Here is a 20,438-nt window from a genome sequence, read left to right as displayed (position 1 = left end):
CTAGTCTTCATCTAGTCTAGTCTTTCCTCCTCCCTCTTCTCCTCCTCCTTTCCTCTTCCTCTCCTCTTCCTCCTTCTCCTCCTCATCCTCCTCTGTTTCTTCCTCCTGCTCCTCCTCCTCTTCCTCCTCCTCCTCTTTCTTCTTCTTCTTCTTCTTCTTCTTCTTCTTCTTCTTCTTCTTCTTCTTCTTCTTTTTCTTCTTCTTCTTCTTCTTCTTCTTCTTCTTCTTCTTCTTCTTCTTCTTCTTCTTCCTTTTTTTCTTTTTCTTTCCAATGATAACACTTGGCCTATCTTATAAATGATCAATTCCCAATGCTTAGATCCTCAAATCAGGAGACACTATATCAATTCTTCCTTTCCAATGAGGAGTGGAGGGAACCCTTCCCCAGATGAAGAAGAACTCTTACTCTCAAACTTACTCATGGCTAGCCATACAACACAATCTTGTTTTATGAGTAAGGGAAGAAGTGAGAGAAGATGCTTTTGTCCCATCAGAGAAAAGTAAATTCAAATCCTTTTCCTTATATTAGTTTCCTTTACACTTTCTGGCATATAAAGGAAATCCTCCCTGACTCTGAGCTTTTCCCTTCCTTGATGCTCTGGGATGTAACAAAAAGACCCCATCTGGATAGTTTTCTTGGTTGGAATAATTAGCTTCTGAACTCAAGATTATGTTTTCCATTTGGATCAAGTCAATAAGCATTTATTTATTAAGTGCTTACTATATGCCAATCACCGTGCTAAGTGATGAGGATACAAAAAAAGGCAAAAAAAAAAAAATGCCCAACAACAAACAAAATGAATTCCTGTTCTCAAGAAGTTCACTTTCTAATGGAACAGAGGAAGGCAAGAGGCAAACAATCATGTACAAACAAACTATAGGAAGAAGAAATTTGAAATAATCACAAAGCAAAGGCACAAAAATCAAGGGGGATTAGAAAAGTCTTCCTGTAAAAAGTGGATTTTAGGGGGCAGGACCAAGATGGTGGAGTAACAGCCCACACTTTCTAAAGTGCTGCCCCAAGCCCAGTAAAATATCTGTAACAAATGGCTCTAAACAAATTCTGGAACTGCAGAAACCACAGAATGATGGAGTGAAGCAAATCTCCAGCCCAAGACAGCCTGGAAGGTTGCTGGGAGGTGTCTATCTTGCCACAGAGGGGCCCACAACATGGGCCAAACTGGCACAGACAGGACCTGAGCAGACCTTGGGGAGACTAAATCTCTCACACCTGTGGCAATTTCCAGACTTCAAGACCCCAAAACACCAAAGACAAATTAGAAGGGCAATGGAAAAAGCCTGTGGGACCAATGTGGGAGAGTGGAGCTGTCTGGCTCCAGCCCCAGGGCAGCAGAAGAAGGGGGCAGAGGAACCCAGGGCCGCCACAGCAGCAGCAGGGACAGTTGCAGCCACTGTTTCTGGAGCTCTAGGCCCACAGAGTGTGGGGGGATCAAGCAGTTTACAGTACACCTCCCCATCCCCACTGGAAGTAGAGAACTACCTTGACAAAGAGCTCAAAAGTCAAGTAAATGACTGGGGAAATGAACAAAAACCAGAAAAAGAATCAGACTACAGAATCTTACTTTTGCGACAAGAAAGACCAAAGCATGCAAAGAGAAGAAAAGGAAGTCAAAGCTCCTTCAATGAAAGCCTCCAAGAAAAGTATGAATTGGTCTCAGGTCATGGAAGAGCTCAAAAAGGATTTTGAAAATCAAGTAAGAGAGGTGAAGGAAAAATTGGGAAGAGAAATGAGAATAATGCAAGAAAATCATAAAAAATGAGTCAACTGCTTGCTAAAGGAGACCCAAAAAATGCTGAAGAAAATAACACTTTAAAAAATAGACTGACCCAAATGGCAAAAGAGATCCAAAAAGCCAATGAGGAGAAGAATGCCCTAAAAAGCAGAACTGGCCAGATGGGAAAGGAAATCCAAAAGCTCACTGAAGAAAATAATTCCTTAAAGATTAGAATAGAGCAGATGGAAGCTAATAACTTCATGAAAAAATGAAGAAATTATAAGATAAAACCAAAGGAATGAAAGAATAGCAGACAATGTGAAATATTTCATTGGAAAAGCAACTGTCCTGGAAAATAGATCCAGGAGAGATAATTTAAAAATTATGGGACTACCTGAAAGCCATGATCAAAAAAAGAGCCTAGACATCATCTTTCATGAAATTATCAAGGAAAACTGACCTGATATTCTAAAAGGTGGATTTTAACTGGGACCTAAAGGAAGTCAGAAGGTGGAGACAAGGAAGGAAAAATCCCAAGCTTCAAAGACAACCAGAGAAAACATTCAGAGAATAGAAATGCAAGGAGGGACATTTAAGAGGCTATTGTCATCGAATCACAGAGCATGTGGGGTAGAATGAGGTATTAGAAGATGGAAAGATAGGGAAAGACCATCTATCAATTTTTCTGTCTTCTTAGGCTAAGCTTAGTCATTCATGTTGCCAAAAGATATTATGGTGCCCATACCAACTATTATCACTACTGGAAAAAAAATAAATCAAAGCACTTCATTCTCTGTGAATCAGGAGCAACATTTTCATAGAAAAAAGCTGATACACCATCTATCACTTGATTCATTTAACTTTAGAGCTGGAAACAACCTCAGGCATTACTAACCTAATTCCTTTATTTTATAAAGGAGGGAACTGAAGTGAAGAAAAGATAAATGAACTGCTAAAGATTCTAGCGTCATAAGGGTGGGAGGGACCTTAGAGACAACCTAGTCCAAACCTTTATTTTACCGATGTGGAAACTGATGCTTCAAATATGGAAATGATTTGCCTTGAGTCATATGTAGTGAGTGACAGTTGGGACCAGAGCCAAGTTTTCTTGATCTCCACCTCTTCTGGGATCTTTTCATTACCCCAGGGAAGGAGTGGCAGAACTACTCTGGAAACACACCTTCCCCTTGACATGGTGGTGGACTTGAAGCAAAGTTTATTCAGAAAAAAAAGACCTTTCCTAGGTATCTGCTCTCTTTATTTGCTAGGGAAAGCATTCAGTCACCATTGAGGACTACTCCACCATGGGAGGGAGGTAGAGACTGATGTTCCCTAGAAAAATAGACTTACCTAATCATAGATTATAAAAATGAGGAAGTGCACACACACACACACACACACACACACACACACACACACACTAAGGAATAACAAGTTATATCTAATGGATTTGCAGTTTCACATGGAACTATCTTTTGTTCTTGTTGTATTATGTTATGGAAATGCTTGTTTCATTCCATAATTAAAAAATAAACAATATTTTAAAAGAAAAAGAAAAATGGGAAAGGACTTTGGACCTTTGTTCTACCTTCTCACTTAAGAGCTAATTGCAAAGAAGTTGTGTGTGCATCCTTCGTTGCCAAAGAAGACCATGCCATCAGAGAAATAATGACATGACTTGCACTTGACTTTGCTTTTGAGTGAGGGAGGGCTGTGCAGGTCACCAGCTTTACTTCTCCTCCAGAGTCATATGAGTCCAGTAACCAGGTATTCATCAGGATGACTGGAGATGACCCAGGATGAAGCAGTTGGGGTTAAGTGAGTATCAAGTGTCTGAGGTGAGATAACTTCTCGAAGGTCCTACAATGAGTGAGAGAAAAAGCTGAAACTTGAACATAAATCTTTTGACAACTAGTCCAGGCTATATTTCTGCAATATAAAAGCATCAGGTAATTTATGTTATATTATAGTACATATTACATGATAATTTTCATTATGAAGGCCTATTCCTGACTTTGTCATTGAATCTGCAATATTATTTTAATCTCCCTTATACAATTTGTTCTTGAGACTAGGTCTGCCCCTCTCCCCAGGTTTAGGGGTGCAGTAATCATTCACAGGCTGATCCTGATTCTAATTGACTTTAACCAACTTTAACAGGTTCCATTTTTCCAAGCTGGGTCAGTTTTCCTTTTCTTAGGCAACCTGGTGACCCTCCATCCTTGGAAACTCACCTTTTAGATGATGGACTTTGTGAGCAGTAATAAATTCAGCTGGGTATCCTCAGAAAGTCCAGCTCCTAAATGGTGAGTTTCCAAGGACGTAGGGCCACCAGGCTCAGAATTCTTGAGCTCAGTCAGTCACCCCCAATAGCTCACTCAGTCTCTCCCACAGCAAAAAGTACAAGCATACTCCACCATGTCAGGTCCTCGAAGGGTTTTCTTTTATTAACAAATGACTAATAAAAATGATTATAAAACACTCAAAAGAGCACAATTCAATCTCAGAGATACTAAATTATGTGTTTGCAATTATATAGCAGGTCACTGAAGACATGAGACTAGAAACCAGACGTTCAGATTTCTCTCCCAGGATCTTGCTACTATCCCAGCGTTCTCAAGTGATTTACTGTAAGGGTACAAGATGAAAAAATGGAGTCATAAGAGTGCATGAATGGGATTGGGAGTGGTGGGGGTGATATTGGAACTTAAAACCTTCCCTAGATTGTGCCCCATTCTGTATTTCCTTTCTATTTCCCCATATAAATATGATTATCCATGTGAAACCAAGTTAAAATAACAATCAATTAAAGCTTGGAAAAAGAGACAAATATCATATTTATTTGATAAATTATTGTATGTGGATACTGGGGTCTGTGATACATTTCAATTCTTTAGGAGCAAGCAGGGCTCTGCCAGAAGAGACATTTTCACTAGGACATTCTAAGCAATATTGTCTGAGTGTAAACTCAACCAAACAGAAGGAGAGGTGAGATGGAAATATGCAGACAGCCTGGTTCTGGTCAATGGCAGGAATTTTGCAACCTTTTGAGAAGCAATTAGAAAAGCCATGGCATTTAAACTCTTGAGGAGATTAATTGGCCGCTGGCTTGAGTCTAGCGCCATCTAGGGTTAAAATGATCTTATACGTCCTTGTCAATTGAGTGATGCACTGCGTCTCCATAAGGTTTCAGAAAAGCAGATGTGGACAAAGTGAGGACCACTGCTGAAGCTGTATCATCCCAGCACTTGGGTAGCCTGTACAAGTGCCTCATGTGGCTTCTGGGCGATTTTTTCATTTCTTCTTTTTCTTTTCTTTTCATTTTCTCTTCTCTACTCCTCTCCTCTTCTTTCCTCCTCTCCTTTTCTCATTCCTGTGCTTCCCTCCCCTTCAAAATGCTCATCATCCTGGGGTGGGGGGAGGGGAGAGATGGGGAGAAAATCTGGAACTCAAATTCTTGTGGAAGTGAATGTTGAAAACTAAAATAAATAAATTGAAATGTTTCCTTGTTCATCCACTTTAGTTTAACCTCAGGCAGCAGAGATGAAATTTGTTACAGACCCCTATGCATTGGTTCAAAAATACTTTAAGCTTTTTCTGTTCTTTAGAGCTATAATTAATGTTCTTTTTAACCTGGTCAGATTTCTGAGATATTTTATTATTTTTTTTGCCTGTGGGAGTTTTCTCTTTTGTGATCAACCCACTATACTTGATAAGATTACAAATGAATTATGCTTTTGACTTCCATTGATTGGTGATGCATTAAAATATGGGTTAATGATAAGTTCTACTTATTTGCACATATTGCTAAGTTGCTTCACATTCACTTGTCTATTCATAGACCAAATGCTGTGTACATTGTACAGTTATTGATTATTGAATGGTTCTCGGTGGGTGTTGCTTTCCATTAATTCTAGCAATTTCTTGCTTTCTCTTCATAATTTGTCTTGACTGAAGTCATATCCCTGTCAGACAAATGCCAAATAGGAGCAGCATTCTTTGTTCTTTTAATTGCAAATTGCATTGAGGGGAGAGCTCATTGTGCAGAAGGAACTCATCTTACTGATCACTGCTACCAACTGCTGCCACCAAGAGGCAGAGAGGCACAGAAGCCTTTAGAGTGGTTGCTTTCCCCCCAGCTGTCATCTGGGGAAATCAAGTGGAGAACAGATCATCCATCCACATCCACAATTTAACCACCTGTCACTCATAGGGCAGGCAAGCTAGCTTAGCTTCAACTAATAAGGCACCCTGAGGGAGAGAAAAGAGGCAGCCTGTGTTGGGTTAAGTCAAACCACCACCACTGCCTTGACCACAGTCTCCCCTCAGAATCTGCTGGGGGCAGTTCAGAACTAAACCCGAGAACCTTGGGAATCATGACATTAAATAATGACATTAAAGATGAGGCATGACCACCTGCTTGGCTGTTGAGTCCTAAGGATCACGGAATGTTTCCACCTGACTTACCGCTGGAACTGTCCATGTGCATGGTCCTCTCTCACTGCATTGTGAGATCGTTAAGGGGAAAGACTGTGTGACTTTGCCAATATCCTCCCGCTTCCCCACCCCCAGTGCTTAGCATTGGGCTCTGTTCGCACTAAAATGTCAAATAAGTGCCTTAACCATTCATTTTAATTATTACATTATTGTTTTTTCATGTTTGACGCTTTGCTTTAACTAATATTCTAATGAAACAGTCAGTTGGTACAGTGGATAGAGTGAAGGGTTTGGAGTCAGGAAGACCTAAATTCAAATGTGATCTCAGACTCTTATGAGCTGTATGACCTTAGGTAAGTCACTTAAACTCTGTTTGCCTCAGTTTCCTCATCTGTAAAATGGGTAGAGTTATTGTTGTGGGGATCAAATGAGCCATATTTTGGCTTTTTTGCCTAGGATTGAGGAGGAGCTGAGTTCAGAAAGAAGACAAGCTCCTTTAAATGGGACTGAAGTTAGTAGAACCTAGGCCATGGTCTTTCAAAACAGTAGCAGGGGACAGAGCTCTTTTCTGATAAGTCATGATGCAGAGAAATAAGAGATAGGAAACTCAAAGAGACCTGAAGTTAGTGTTTCTTCCACAGTCGAAGGTAGGGTGTCAGGGTAGTGTCAGGCAGCACTTACCTGAGGGATCTTCAAAGAGACTGCAGAACAGGATGGTCTGCATCTGATTGGTGTCTGTCAGAGCCACAGCAGATGGCAGAGCAAACTCCCAGTTGGGAATTATGCCTTGAGAGACAGAGAAGGACCAAGGACAGTACTTGTGTTGGGCTACTGGGAGACCCAAGGATTATGGCAGAGAATAAAGCTGACTCCTACACGCTCTCCAACCAAAATTTTGTCTTCAGTGGCATCTTGACTTCAGAGAGGACAGGACCAAGTAGGGTCTGATTACCTCTTCCAAGAGTTCAAGAAAGAGAAGAGCCCAGTCTTAGCACAAACTACAAATGTAGAAAGTACTCATGTGAGTAAACAAAATAAATATTAAAATACAGTGAAGGAATACAACGGATTAAGATAAGAACCAAAGAAAGGAGTCACTACAATAAATATAGAGAGAGTCTTGTTGACTGGGAAAGCACGAAAACGTTATCCCTCATCTCAAGCCCTTGTGATCATGCCGTCATGAAACTGATATACAATGCTGATGAATTTCTCTGGGCAACCTTGTTTTGCCATCATTTCCCACAGATCCTCACGACAGACAGTATCAAAGGCCCTGTCAAAGTCCTTCACTAGCAAGCAATGCTTCATCCATATGTAGAGCCATTGGTCACAGTAAATGGAAAAATTTAAAATACTGTGGATAATATTACTTACCTTGGCTGTATGCTCTTCAGGGTTGTACATACAGCTGATGTTGAGGTTGATATACTTATTGCCAAGAGCTAGCTCAGTGTTTGGGAGGCTCCAAATGAAAGTGTAGGAGAGAAGAGATATCAGGCTACCTACTAAACTGAAGGTCTACAGAGCTGCTATGCTGACTTCACTGTTACATGCTAGCAAATCTGGACAATATATCAGCCTTATGCCAAAAAACTGAATCACCTCCACTTGAGTTGTCTCAGGAAGATCCTGAAGATTATATAAACAGCTCTCTAGAGCTGAATTACCAAGCAGTCAAACTCTATTGCAGAGAGCTCAACTCCAATGGGCTCACCACATAGTTCAAATGTCAAATGCATCCTTACCCAAAAGACTATTTCTACAGAGAATTCATACAAAGTAAATGCTCCTATTGTGGTCAGGAGAAGCTATATAAGGACACTCTCAAGGTATTTCTGAAGAACTTTAGTATTGACTGTGACACATGGGAAATACAGGCACAGGACTGTCCAACATGCTGTACCCATATCAAAGAAGGTGCTGTACTTCATGAGCAAAGCAGAATCATGAAAGAACAGAAAATGTGAGCTGTATAAATCTAGTGCTTCTTCTAAACTAAATGTTCTAAAAGACCACTTATGCCCTATGTAGGGTAGTGCCTTCTGTTCCTATTGGCCTGATCAGCCACAGCTGGACACACAGTACCTGATTCCAACATTGTGATGTCATTAGGCTTCAAAAAAAAAGAAAAGAAAAGAAAATGATAACATAGAGCCGCAAAGAGAAAAAAATAGATTGGCCAAGAATGACTCCAACACTAGCCAGAAGAACTGAAATTAGAGTTCTTGAGGGAGAAAATATAAAGGATAAATATTTTGAAAGATAAGTAGAAAATCTTATCAAAGCAATGGTGTCCAGTAAAGAAAATGAAGTGAACAAAACTCACAGATTTATTTTTAAAGATCACAAAAGTAACAGACTGGTAAACTAGTGGAGATAACTTGAGACTTGCTGCTCACTCTCTATCAAAAACAATGACTAAGCAAAAAATTTGGACATCTTATTTCAAGAAATCATGAAGAAAACTCCCCAGATCTGAAGGAGTCAGAGAGGCAAGTGAATTTAGAAAGAATTCAATGGAGGGAGAGAGAGAGAGAGAGAGAGAGAGAGAGAGAGAGAGAGAGAGAGAGAGAGAGAGAGAGAGAGAGAGAGAGAGAGAGAGAGAGAGAGAGAGAGAAGAGAGAGAGAGAGAGAGAGAGAGACAGAGACAGAGACAAAGACAGAGAGACAGAGACACACAGAGAGAGACAGACAGAGACAGAGAGAGACAGAGAGACAGAGAGAGACAGAGAGACAGAGAAAGATAGACTCAGGAATTTCAACAGTTAAAATCTAGAATTGGTAAGTCAAAGAAAAAAAGTTACTTGAAGCAACCAGAAAGAGAGGAGGTGGGATCACATACAACTATTCTGCAACCACTGTAATGAGGATATCTTGGAATACAATATCTTGAAAGCAAAAGATAAAGAATTATAATGAAAAATAACTTAGACTACAAGACTCAGAATATTCCAGTGTTGGGGAAACTTAATCTTTAGTAGGATAAAGGATTTTCAAAAATTCCTGATGTCATGATCAGAGACTAGTGGGATCTTTGAAATGCAAACATGAGAGATAAGAAGAACCTGGAAAGGTAAATATATTTAAGCAACTGGAAAGATCTATTTGAAATATTGATAGTCTAATAGGAGTGTGTTAGTCTAACAGAAGAAAAATTTTTCCCTTCAAAATTTCACTGTCTTCAAGATTGTTAAAAGGAAAGGAAGAAAGGAAGGAGGAAGGAGGAAGGAAGGAAGAAAGGAAGGAAGGAAGGAAGGAAGGAAGGAAGGAAGGAAGGAAGGAAGGAAGGAAGGAAGGAAGGAAGGAAGGAAGGAAGGAAAGAAGGAAGGAAGGAAGGAAGGAAGGAAGGAAGGAAGGAAGACAAAACTGTTGGAGTTGAGTATGACTTTGTTCCATTTTGTTGATTTTAAGGACGTAAAGAAAAGAGAAAGGGAAAGGAATACAACCAGGAAGAAAATAAGGAAGAAGGCAGAAAACAACTATTTCTCTTCATTGAGGTGACTGAGAAAAGTATACAAACAGAAAATCGGGAAACATATATCTCATGAATCTTATTTTTATATAATCAGACAAATGGTGATTGAATGCGAGCATGAAAGGAGTTTGGTCTAGAGATATGCTAAATTAAACAGGAAAACAGATGGAGTCCAAGAGAGGGGAGGTATAGTCTAAGCAGAAAGGTAAAATTTATGAGGGAATAGTGACAAGAAAATAAAAATCAACTTCAGAAGATTTTAAGATTTAGGGTTGAGGACATAATTCATTGCAGGCACAGGAGACAGCATCTGATAGGGTGAAGAGATGGAATGCAAAGTCCAGTTATAATAAGTGTATTTTTATCCTAGGGAGTTTTCTGAAGTTTCCTGAACAGGGCAGTGATATCATCAGTTATGTGTGTAGGAGGGATTATTTTGACAATTCTGTGGAAGATAGTCTGGAAAAGAAAGAGATTCAAAGATAATAGACCAATCAGAAGATCCCAGTAACATTGTGCTCAGAACGACTGTTTTGTTTCAGATTCCTTAAAAGCTTATTCATTTTATATCTAGAGTTTGTACATTGCTTCTCTAACCATGAATGGAATCTGGGAACCTGGTTATTCATAACAGCTCAACACTCTATCCCATAGATAAGGAAATAGAGACATGGGGAGGTTATGTTTGTTTGTTTTGTGCATAGAGTGAATCTTTCACAGCTTCCCAACTGTCATAAAGGCCAGGCAATAAGCAACTAGTTGAACTCTGGATTTCACCTTGTTTGATACTGCTCTCAGGATGATTTTAGCAACAGATCAGACCTGGGAAAAAAATCATAGTTTCAGGAAAGCTAAGACCCCAAATCAATGGAAGACTGGCAAAAGATGCTAAGACCCCAAATGACCACCATGGGTCACTGCAGATATGTACTGAGGGCTGGAAGAAAAGGGGGCAGCTAGATGATACAGTGGATAAAATGGGCTTGGAAATCTAAAAGATTCATCTTCATAAATTCAAATTAGGTCTCAGATGCTAGTTGTGTGAGTCACTTAATCCTTTTTGCCTTAGTTTTCTCATCTGCCAAATAAGCTGGAAGGAAACGGCAAAGCACTCCATTATATTTGCCATGAAAACCCCAAATGGGGTCATGAAGAGATGAACACAACTTCATTGACTGAGCAACAAACAACAGCTAGGTTGAGGGACTAATGTTAATGGAAGGTAAAGAGAAAAATGGAACTGCTTTATTTCTATTTTGCATCTGTGTTCTCTATCAAAGAGAACTTCTAGAATCTCTGTTCTAGGATCTCAGAGTTGGAAGAGGTCTAAGAGACTCTCTAGTCTTATAAGTACCTGAAAAAAATTCATTCTACAACATCCCTGTCTTTGCTTAAATACTTTTAATGAGGGGAAAACTACTCTCTCTCTCAGTAATTTTGTTGCTTCATATACTGATATGTTGTTGATGTTTTTAATTATTTCAATTAATGTTTAGCTTAATCTCTAGGATTCTTTAAGGAAATCATGACATGATCTGTGAAAAAGTAACATTGTTTTAATTTTATAATGCTTGTTCTATTTTGCAGTCATTTCTTTGCTTATTGCTTTTGCAAATATTTCTAAAACTTTCAGGAAGAATGATTTATAGAAACTATTATTATACTACTCTATTAATTATTATTATATTATATATAATTATATATATTATAAATATTAATTATTATATGACCTTAGTAATAAGTACCTTTTCTAATAGTTAATTAATACTACACACCAGTGGGGGCTTTCATGTAGTAATACTTGTGTAATTGTGTAATCATTTAGAGTTATCTCTAGAACCTTGAATGTGTGTATCCAAGTAATCCTCTGGGGATTCTCGGCCTGAGAATATTAGTGCAGGTTGGAAAAAATGACTCAGAGAGACGGACAGGCATGGTTCAAAGAGGCAATGGAGCATATTGGATAAAGTATCACTATTTGATTCAAGACCTGAGTTTGTGTCAGGTCTCTGACGGTCCCTTACCTCTAACTAGTAAGTTATACCCTCTCAAAGCCCCCAAACAACTCTATAAGACTCTAAGATTCAGAAGAGCTGATGAGGTACCACCAGATGGAATTTCCACTATAAAAAGTTCCATATGTTTATGAATCATAGTCAAAACTACCAAAAGGGGCAGGGGAATGTAATTAATGGACTTGGGAATGTTGTAGAAATTGATTTCTGGGTAAGCAAGGTATTCGACAATTTCTCTGACATTTCATCTTATAGAAAAGATGAAGAAATATTGCCTGAATGATACCACAGTTATGGATTTGGAACTGGTTCAACAAGGTGGCGTGCTGGATAGAGCACTGGATCCAGACTCAGGAAGACCTGAGTTCAAATCCAGCCTCAGATACTTTAGCCACTGTGTAACCCTAGACTCTTAATCTCCCTCCACTTCAGTTTCCTCAAATGTAGTGGGAATAGTAATAGTACCTATTTCGCAGGGTTATTTTGAGGATAAAAAAAGATTATTTTTATAAAGCACTTTGCTCACTTTAAAATGATATTAAATCTTAGCTGTCATTAGTCAACAAACATTTATTAAACGCCTACTTTGTGTCAGGTACTCTGCGAAGTGATGGTAAAGCAAATGGATGACAAGACAGTCCTTGCTCTTAAGGGGGAGGGGAGAGAGAACAAACATTTATTAAGTGCCTACAATGTGCCAAACACTATCTACAAATATTTTCTCATTTGATCCTCACAGAAGCCCTGGATGGTAGCTGCTGTTATTGTTTGCATTTTACAGTCAAGAAAACTGAGGCAGACAAATGTTGTTACTTGCCCAGGGTCTTACACCTGGTAGGTGTCTGGGGCATGATTTGAAGTCAGATCTTCCTGACTCCAGGTCCTGTGCTCTACCTGCTGTGTCACCTAGCTGGCCAACTGTCCCTGATCTCAAGGAGTTCAGTCTAATAGAAGAGACAACATGGGAACATTGAAGTAAACCTAAGATACATAGAAGATAAATTGGAGAAAACCAACAGAGGGGAAGCACCAGAATTAAGAAAGCTTGGGAAAGGACTCTGTAGATAGGAATTTCATTTGGGACTTGAAGGGAATCAAGGAAGCCTAGAAGTGGAAATGAGGAGAGAGAGAATTCTGGGAATGGAGGACAGCCAATGAAAATAGCCAAAGTTAGGAGATGGAGCATCTTGTAGAAGAAACAACAAAGAGCTCAGTGTCGCTGGATTCCAGAAAGTGTAAGAAGGCCAGTGAAGTAGGGAGAAAAGGCAGATTATGAAGGGCTTTGTCAAATGGAAGATTTTATGTTTGATCCTAGAAAGATAGGAAGGCACTGAAGCTTACTGAGTCTGGGGTACAGGCTGATACTTTGGGAAGGTCACTTTGATAGCTGAGTAGAAGATGGATTGAAGTGGGGAAAGATCTGAGGTGGTGAGACAACTCAAAAGGTATTTTCACAGTTCAAGTATGAGATGATAAGGGTCTGCACTACAGTAGTGACAGTGTTGGAGGAGAAAAGCGGGCATAGAGCAGACATGTCATGAAGAAAACTATTACCTGATATTATTAAACAACCAGAACTCAAGAATTTTGATGGCTCAGTGTCAAAAAAAGGGGGAGACCTTCTGTGCTTCTGTCCTCTCCGTTATCCTATTTCACACTTTAAAAAAAAGGATTTATTGGTCCTACTAAGTCTGGAAGTAGCCTCTAAACTCCAGCTTTTCCTTCCTCTAATTTCAAAGAATCACCAACAGGCTCCAGGACATGTATAAGTTATTACAAGAAAGCCTGGAGGTTATGTATGAGTTAGAAATCACAGAGAGGCCTAGGTACAGGGACTTGCCACCTGGCTAATCTTTCTCTATCTCCTCCACCCTAACTCCCACCACTAGCCTTAACCTGTCAGCTTTTTTTCCTTCATTCATTCTGGGTCCTTTGTTAATTGCCTAGCTCACTCTGTTCTCTTTGTTAATTGTCTGGAAGAAGCTTACCAGACCTTCTTCATGGAACTGTTTCATCATGTCCCTTCCTGACTCGTCCTATTCCTCCTTCCCCCCAAGAACAGAATGAACGTCTCTCTTAGGGATGATTTTAAGGGCTGTTACTGGTTGGTTATGTTTCCTTATCTCTTCATTGGGCTCCTCACTTAGGGGCTGGTCTCCATAATCAGTAAGGTTCCCATCAGCTCCAAAGCCTCTCTGATCCTTGAATGTACATCAGTCTGCACTGAACAAGTGAGAGGAAGAAATAGCCAGGTGCTTGCCAATGGGGAATTATTGTGCAACTACCTAAGAGACAGTCTCCCAGGTTTGTAGGCCAGGCTTGAACCAAGAGTGTGACATCACTGCCAAAGGAATATAGGCTCTTCATGGCCCAGATATCTCTGGCATAAGATTCTACATGGGTGACTTAGACCCAGAGGGTACATTTTATTGAAGACTACTGCATTCTTATCAAATATCTAATTGCTACAAAACTGGAAGAGCTAGCTAATATAATTCATTACAAGATGGAAGGAGAATCTCCAAGCATCTAAAATAATGGGCCAAGTCTGATGCTATAGAAACATGATAGATATAAATAGAAATTCTTTTTTAAATTTTATTTATTTCAAGTTTTCAATAGTCATTTCCACAAAATTTTGAGTTCCAAATTTTTTCCTCATCTCTCCCCTCTCCCATCCCCAAATGCCTTGCATTCTGATTGCCCCTTCCACCAACATGCCCTCCCTACTAACACCCCTCTCTTCCCTTATCCCATCTTCTCTCTTGTCCTGTAGGGCAAGATAGATTTGTATACCCCATTACCTGTATTTCTTATTTCCCCATTATTTGTAATAACAATTCTCAACATTAGTTTCTAATACTTTGAATTCCAACTTCTCTCCCTCCTCCCTTCCAACCCATCCCCACTGAGAAGGCAAGCAATTCAATATATGCTATATATGTGTAGTTTTCCAAATGACTTCCTTAATAGTCATGTTGTGTAAGACTGACTATAAATAGAAATTCTGACACTTAAAAAAATCGATTACGTACATCTTTAATGGATTAGATGTGGATGAATGTCACTTTTTGGTGAAAAAAAATTGGAAGTTCATTTAGATGCGAAAAAGGTAACTGTGTGAAGGAGCTACCGTTCAAACCCAGATATTGGGCAAAATATTACTATAACCTTCAGTACAAGAAATGCTTCCATTGGACTCTGTCCTGGTCAGATGACTTCAGGAGTATTTTGTTCAATTCTGGGTATTGCATTTCAGAAAGAAGAGGTTGTCCAGACAGTCAGTCAACCAGAATTTTTAAGCCCCATTATATGCCAGACTCTGTAGTAAGCACTGAGGATGGAAAGAGGGGTGATAACCAAAACAAAACAAAAAACATGGTCCCTGCCTTCACATTCTAAGATGAAAGTCTGTAAATCATATGTGTCCCTGTGAGATGGACAGCGTAGATAAAGGTAAGGTGAAAGGAGAAGGCACTAGCATTGTGGGATGGGAGTGGGGTGGAAAGCTCCTATGGAAGATGGGATTTGAGTTGAATCTTTAAAAAAGTCATGGAAACTCAGAGGTAAAGATGAGGAGGAGGGACATCAAACACTCCATCGAAAGAAAAGGAAAAAGGAAGTAAAAAGAGATGTGAACTGGATCATCATGTTTAAGGGAAAACATGCCGCATGAGAAAGGGATAAATGAATTAGCAAGGGTTAGCAGCATGTCTTGGTTTTTTTCATATAAATGTGAAGTTCACATGTATCCTAAAACAATGTTTCTCCATGACCGTGTTACCTACAACAAGATTAGGGGAGGGATATGAATTTTACCTAAGCATTACCTCTCTCCCCACTTCACTATTGACTGTGACTAACGTCTAGGATAAACATGGCTAGGTGGTGCAATGAATAAAGCACCAGGCTGGAGACAGAAAGACCTGAATTCAAATCTAGCCTCAGACACTAACTAGTTTTGTGACCCTGGGCAAATCGCTTAAGTTTATTTGTTTCAGTTTCCTCATCTATAAAATGGGCTGGAGAAGGAAATGGCAAACCACTCCATTATCTCTGCCACGTAAACCCCAAAAGGGGTCACAAAGAACCAAACACAACTGCAAATGACTTAAACAGCAGCAGCAACAATAGCCAGAGACAACATGAAATCATGGAAAAAGAAAAAAAAAAGGATAAATTTGGAGTCAAAGGACCTTGATCTGAATCGTGGCTCTGCCACTACCTATATGATTTTAAGGTAAGGGCTTCAGTTTCTTCATCTGTACAATGAAAGGCGCTAAACTAGATAGCTTCTAGGATCCCTTTCAGCTCCAAAATATTATCATTATAATTTTACAATTGATCATTTAATTCATCAATAGATATTTCTTGAGGACTCCACTTATATGCAAGACAATGGGAGGTAACTGGGTCTGTATTACTACTTCTTTCTCTAGTAGGAGATACTAGTAAGACACACTAGTAAAGCTATTAAACTTTAATAGTTTAAAATGCACGAAGACTTTTGAGACATGCTGTATTTTGTATCCTTTTATGATCAGATGCTAAGGAAAAGCTATCTATACTTGTTGCCTTATTTATTGCTGTCTGTTATTCCTGTCATCTTGTTCATTCTAAATTCTTTGCATCCTTGCTTATGACCTCACTATTGAATAGAATCAGCTCAAGTTTCTATAGAACTAGGCTTAAAATATGTGACTTCATGTTAGCAACAGCATGTTCCTTCAGCAACCACAAGATGTCCCAATGAATGTTCTCAGAAAGTCTGACTCTGAGCCATCCTGATGATCCCTTTGCCCTTCTTGACCATGGTTGGGTCCCTGGAGGACAGGGACTAATGCTTCTCTCAGGAATCAAAGAGTATTGTCAAAAGATTCTAGCCCTGTTGCTTATGAGCCCTCATCCAGTGTCATCCTTGTTTCTAATAAAAATGATTTTAAACTTCCATGTTTTTTTAGAAAATGGATTTATAGAAAAATAAAACATGTCCCCCAAATTCTCTCTTAGCCTACACAAGGAGAAATTGGGCTCAGAAATAAAGTACAATGGTTATGAGAGAAAAACATTTAAACTTCTGGCACTGGAAGTCTCTTCCCCTTTTCATGGAGTTCTCATGAGATTCCCCTTAGGTAGAGCTTTCTGATGGGTTCTGAAAATTGGGACCTTTCTAGAATCCATAATCAGTATTTCTCTTCATTATCAAAGGTCATGATCCTTGGAGCTGCGGCCATCCTTGGGTATGATCTTACCACATATGTCTACAGTGATGCCTGTTTATTGACCACTACCACTCTAGTAGATTCTGAGACTGACTTTCATTGTCTATGGGATCTGTAATTAATCTCTTGGTCTCCTAGGCACTCTCTTTTAGGTGAATATTCATTCACCTAAGATCAAGAAAGAATAAATAGATGCTAGGCAACAATAGGTACATAATATTGGATGGGACCACATCCAAAGCTTTGGCAGCTAGGCAAAATACTTTTGAAAACATGGTAGGAGAGTGGGAGACATTTTAAGTCTCTGGGAAGTTTAGTGATATAACAGAGTTTAATTTAATAGTTAAACCCCAAGAAGGTATTTCCTGAAAAAAAGTGAACGTATTATAAATGAAAAGCTATTAACATTATGTATTAGTTGAGGTCATCTTGTACTATTCCTGTACTAAATTGTTTTCCCTTTGCTCTTTTTTAATCAATGCATACTCATACCAGTTTCCTTTAAAATTCAAATTAATCAATGCACACCCATAGTAGTTTCGCTTAAAATCCATTTCCAGAAAAATAATCTAAGGACATTGCAAATAACTTCATTATTACAATTTATTGTTTCCTAGAAAAGAAGAAAAAATGTTTCAACATCAGTTAATCATAACTAATATTAATTCTGAATTTTCCCTGAATTATTCTATCTTTTGGTGGTATCTATATTTATCTTATTATTATAGTCAATGTTCATATGGCAGCATTGTTGTTTGTACTAAGTCACTTTCCATTAGCTCATCCAAATCTCATGTTTCTGTTTTCTTTGCATCTTCATTCTCTAAGTATTACTCACAATAAATTTTATTTCCATTTGTTTGCAATTTAGATAGCATAGACAGGAATCATTTGGGGAAGGTTTCTGTAATTGACTTTCTTGGAATACAAATTTATTATTGGGATAGCTAGTGTTACAATGTGATTGATTTAGTAACCATTCCCACACAATTCAAAATTTTTCCCCAAAATGGTTAGATTATTTCATAGCTCTCGTATTTGTGTATCCATTTCCCATTGCCCCTCAAATATTAACTATTTTCATCTTTTATCTTCCTTATTAATTTGATGAAAATGAGGTTAAACCCCAATATTCTTCCATTTTGTTCTATTTTCTGTTATTACAATGAATTTAGAGCATCTTAAAACATAATTATTGATGCTTTATATTAAAAAAAACCTATTCGTTCATATCTTTTAGCCAGTTATCAACTGGAGAATTATTCTTTCTTTGTCTTATAAATTGTGTCAATTCTATGTAGAGCTGGACATCATACTTTCATCAGAGATATTTGATATTTTTCACCAATCCATAACTTGTAAAAATATCTAGCTGTATTGTTTTTCTTTATGCACATACCTTTTTTAACTTCCTACGATAAAAATGATCAATTTGTCCTTTATCATATTCTCTTTCCCTTGCCTGGTCATATAACATTTCCTTCTAATATGTCTTGAAAGATGGAATCTTCCATTCTCTTCTAACTTTTATGATACTCATAATAACTCACCTTGATAAAATACTTTAAAGCTTGCAAAAGGTTGGACTAACATTAAACAATACATACCTCACGACTAAGCTGTGGCAGTACATGTTATTAATAGTATTGTTATAATGCAGGAGAACAAACAGAACTCAGAAAGGTTATGTCAATTGGGTCAAAGTCAGTAAATATTAGAGGTGAACTTTGAGACCATTCCTTCCTCCTTCAAAGCCCATAATATTTATATTGCCTAACTATTAGAAAATTATTGTGGTATATGGTTTGAGATGTTGTTCTAAATTTGCTTTAATTAAATACCTTCTAGTTTTTATAAAAGTTCATATCTAGTAACAAGACTGTACTCTAGGAGTTTGTGTTTTTGTGTTTATCAAGCACTGAGCTGTCATACTTATTTGTCTCTATGTCTTTTTCATCTCATCTATTACACTAGTCTTTTCTATTTTTCAGTAACAAGTAGTTTTTATAATTGCTAATTTATAATATTTTTATTTCTTTTTTATTATAAACTTTCAATAAACAAGCACAAATATTTCAACATACAAATAAAAAAGAGATGATTATATGTGAATTAATTATTTCACAGCAATCTATAATGATGGTACAATAGTTACAGTAGTATTGAATAGGAATTAGTATATGCACAGAAAATGATAAACGCTGGTAAATGTTTAACAATTGTCTTTCCAGGGGGAAAATTGTACACATGACACACTTTTAAGTTTAATCAGCATTATTAGCATTTCTTCATCACTTAAGTCTAGACAATCATCATAACAACAAATCAAGTCTGAATTTGTAGTATCTGCCTATTTCTGAAATGAACATGCCCACCCCTATAAATTTAACACTCAGCTCATGAAAGCAAATTTGAGTTGGATTTGCACAGGGGACTTCTGATAACATCTCCCTTTGTGAAGAGACCTACTTTTGGGAAAGTCAAGATGATGTGAAATGAAAATGACTTGAAGAGTCACAGAAGCATGCTGAGATGTCCTATAACTGGATCCAGGTAGCTAAGCCCATAATAAAGAACAGACTTTGAGATTGGCTGAACCAGATTAGAGTTTCAGCCATTTTTCTCTTTGGCTCCATGCTAGCGGTTTGACTCCATCAAAAATGGTGTCTGGTGAAAACTTAATGCTATAAAAGAAAAGAATTTGGATCTTGTCTCTTCTGAGGTTAATGTGTCCCCTGCGAGAACATGCTTCAGTTCCTTTGACTGGACTTGTGAGTTTCAAATGCCAGGAGAGCAAGCTGCCAGATTCTGGGAGTTTGAACCTATGCCAGGTTTTGCAGCCAGTCCAGTATCAATGTCCCAAAGAGCAAGAGCTGACCTTCTGGAGTGACTTTCAGGACCAAGGCTAGAAGAAACTCTGACAATGACTCATTTGACAATGCTACCACATTTGGACATGAACTTGGTAAGACCAATATTATGTAGAAACTGAATTAACTTTGAGCCCACTCTCCCAGAGACTGAAGTAGAGGAAGTGTGTTCCAGAGGGTATGAGAAGGAATTGTTTGTAATTTTATTATTGGATGTCTTTGAAGAAAATATCTTTTTGTAACAGGTAATCAATGTCAAGGGGTTCATGGAAATGGGTTTTTAGTTATTGACACTTAGTGAAGAGAATGTAGCTGGTGGAAGCTTAAGGCAATAACATTAGGGAAGGAAGATTTCCAACCCCTGAGGGTCCCTTGGAAGAGTGGGCCTGATTCTGGAAAACTAAGCCAGATCATACTTTATTTTTAAATGCAACAATAAAATATTAACAAATTCACAGAGGGAAACTAAGACTTTTACAAGGGAACACAAACAATAATTTTGTCAAGAACGCCTCTGTCCTAGAGACCATCATTCAATATTCTTGTTCTGAATATAAGAAGAAACAGTAAATTCCTACTTGCTCTTTCTTTTCTACTGAGAATTTTCCCTTTTACGTTTTCTTTTGTCTCTTAAAACAGAAAAAAATCACAAACGAGTTTTGAGTTTTTCTTTTATTGAC

This window comes from Notamacropus eugenii, chromosome 7 (genome assembly GCF_028372415.1).
Source record: "Notamacropus eugenii isolate mMacEug1 chromosome 7, mMacEug1.pri_v2, whole genome shotgun sequence".
In the NCBI taxonomy this organism is placed as follows: Eukaryota; Metazoa; Chordata; class Mammalia; order Diprotodontia; family Macropodidae; genus Notamacropus; species Notamacropus eugenii.
Note: the sequence above shows the minus strand (reverse complement) of the source record.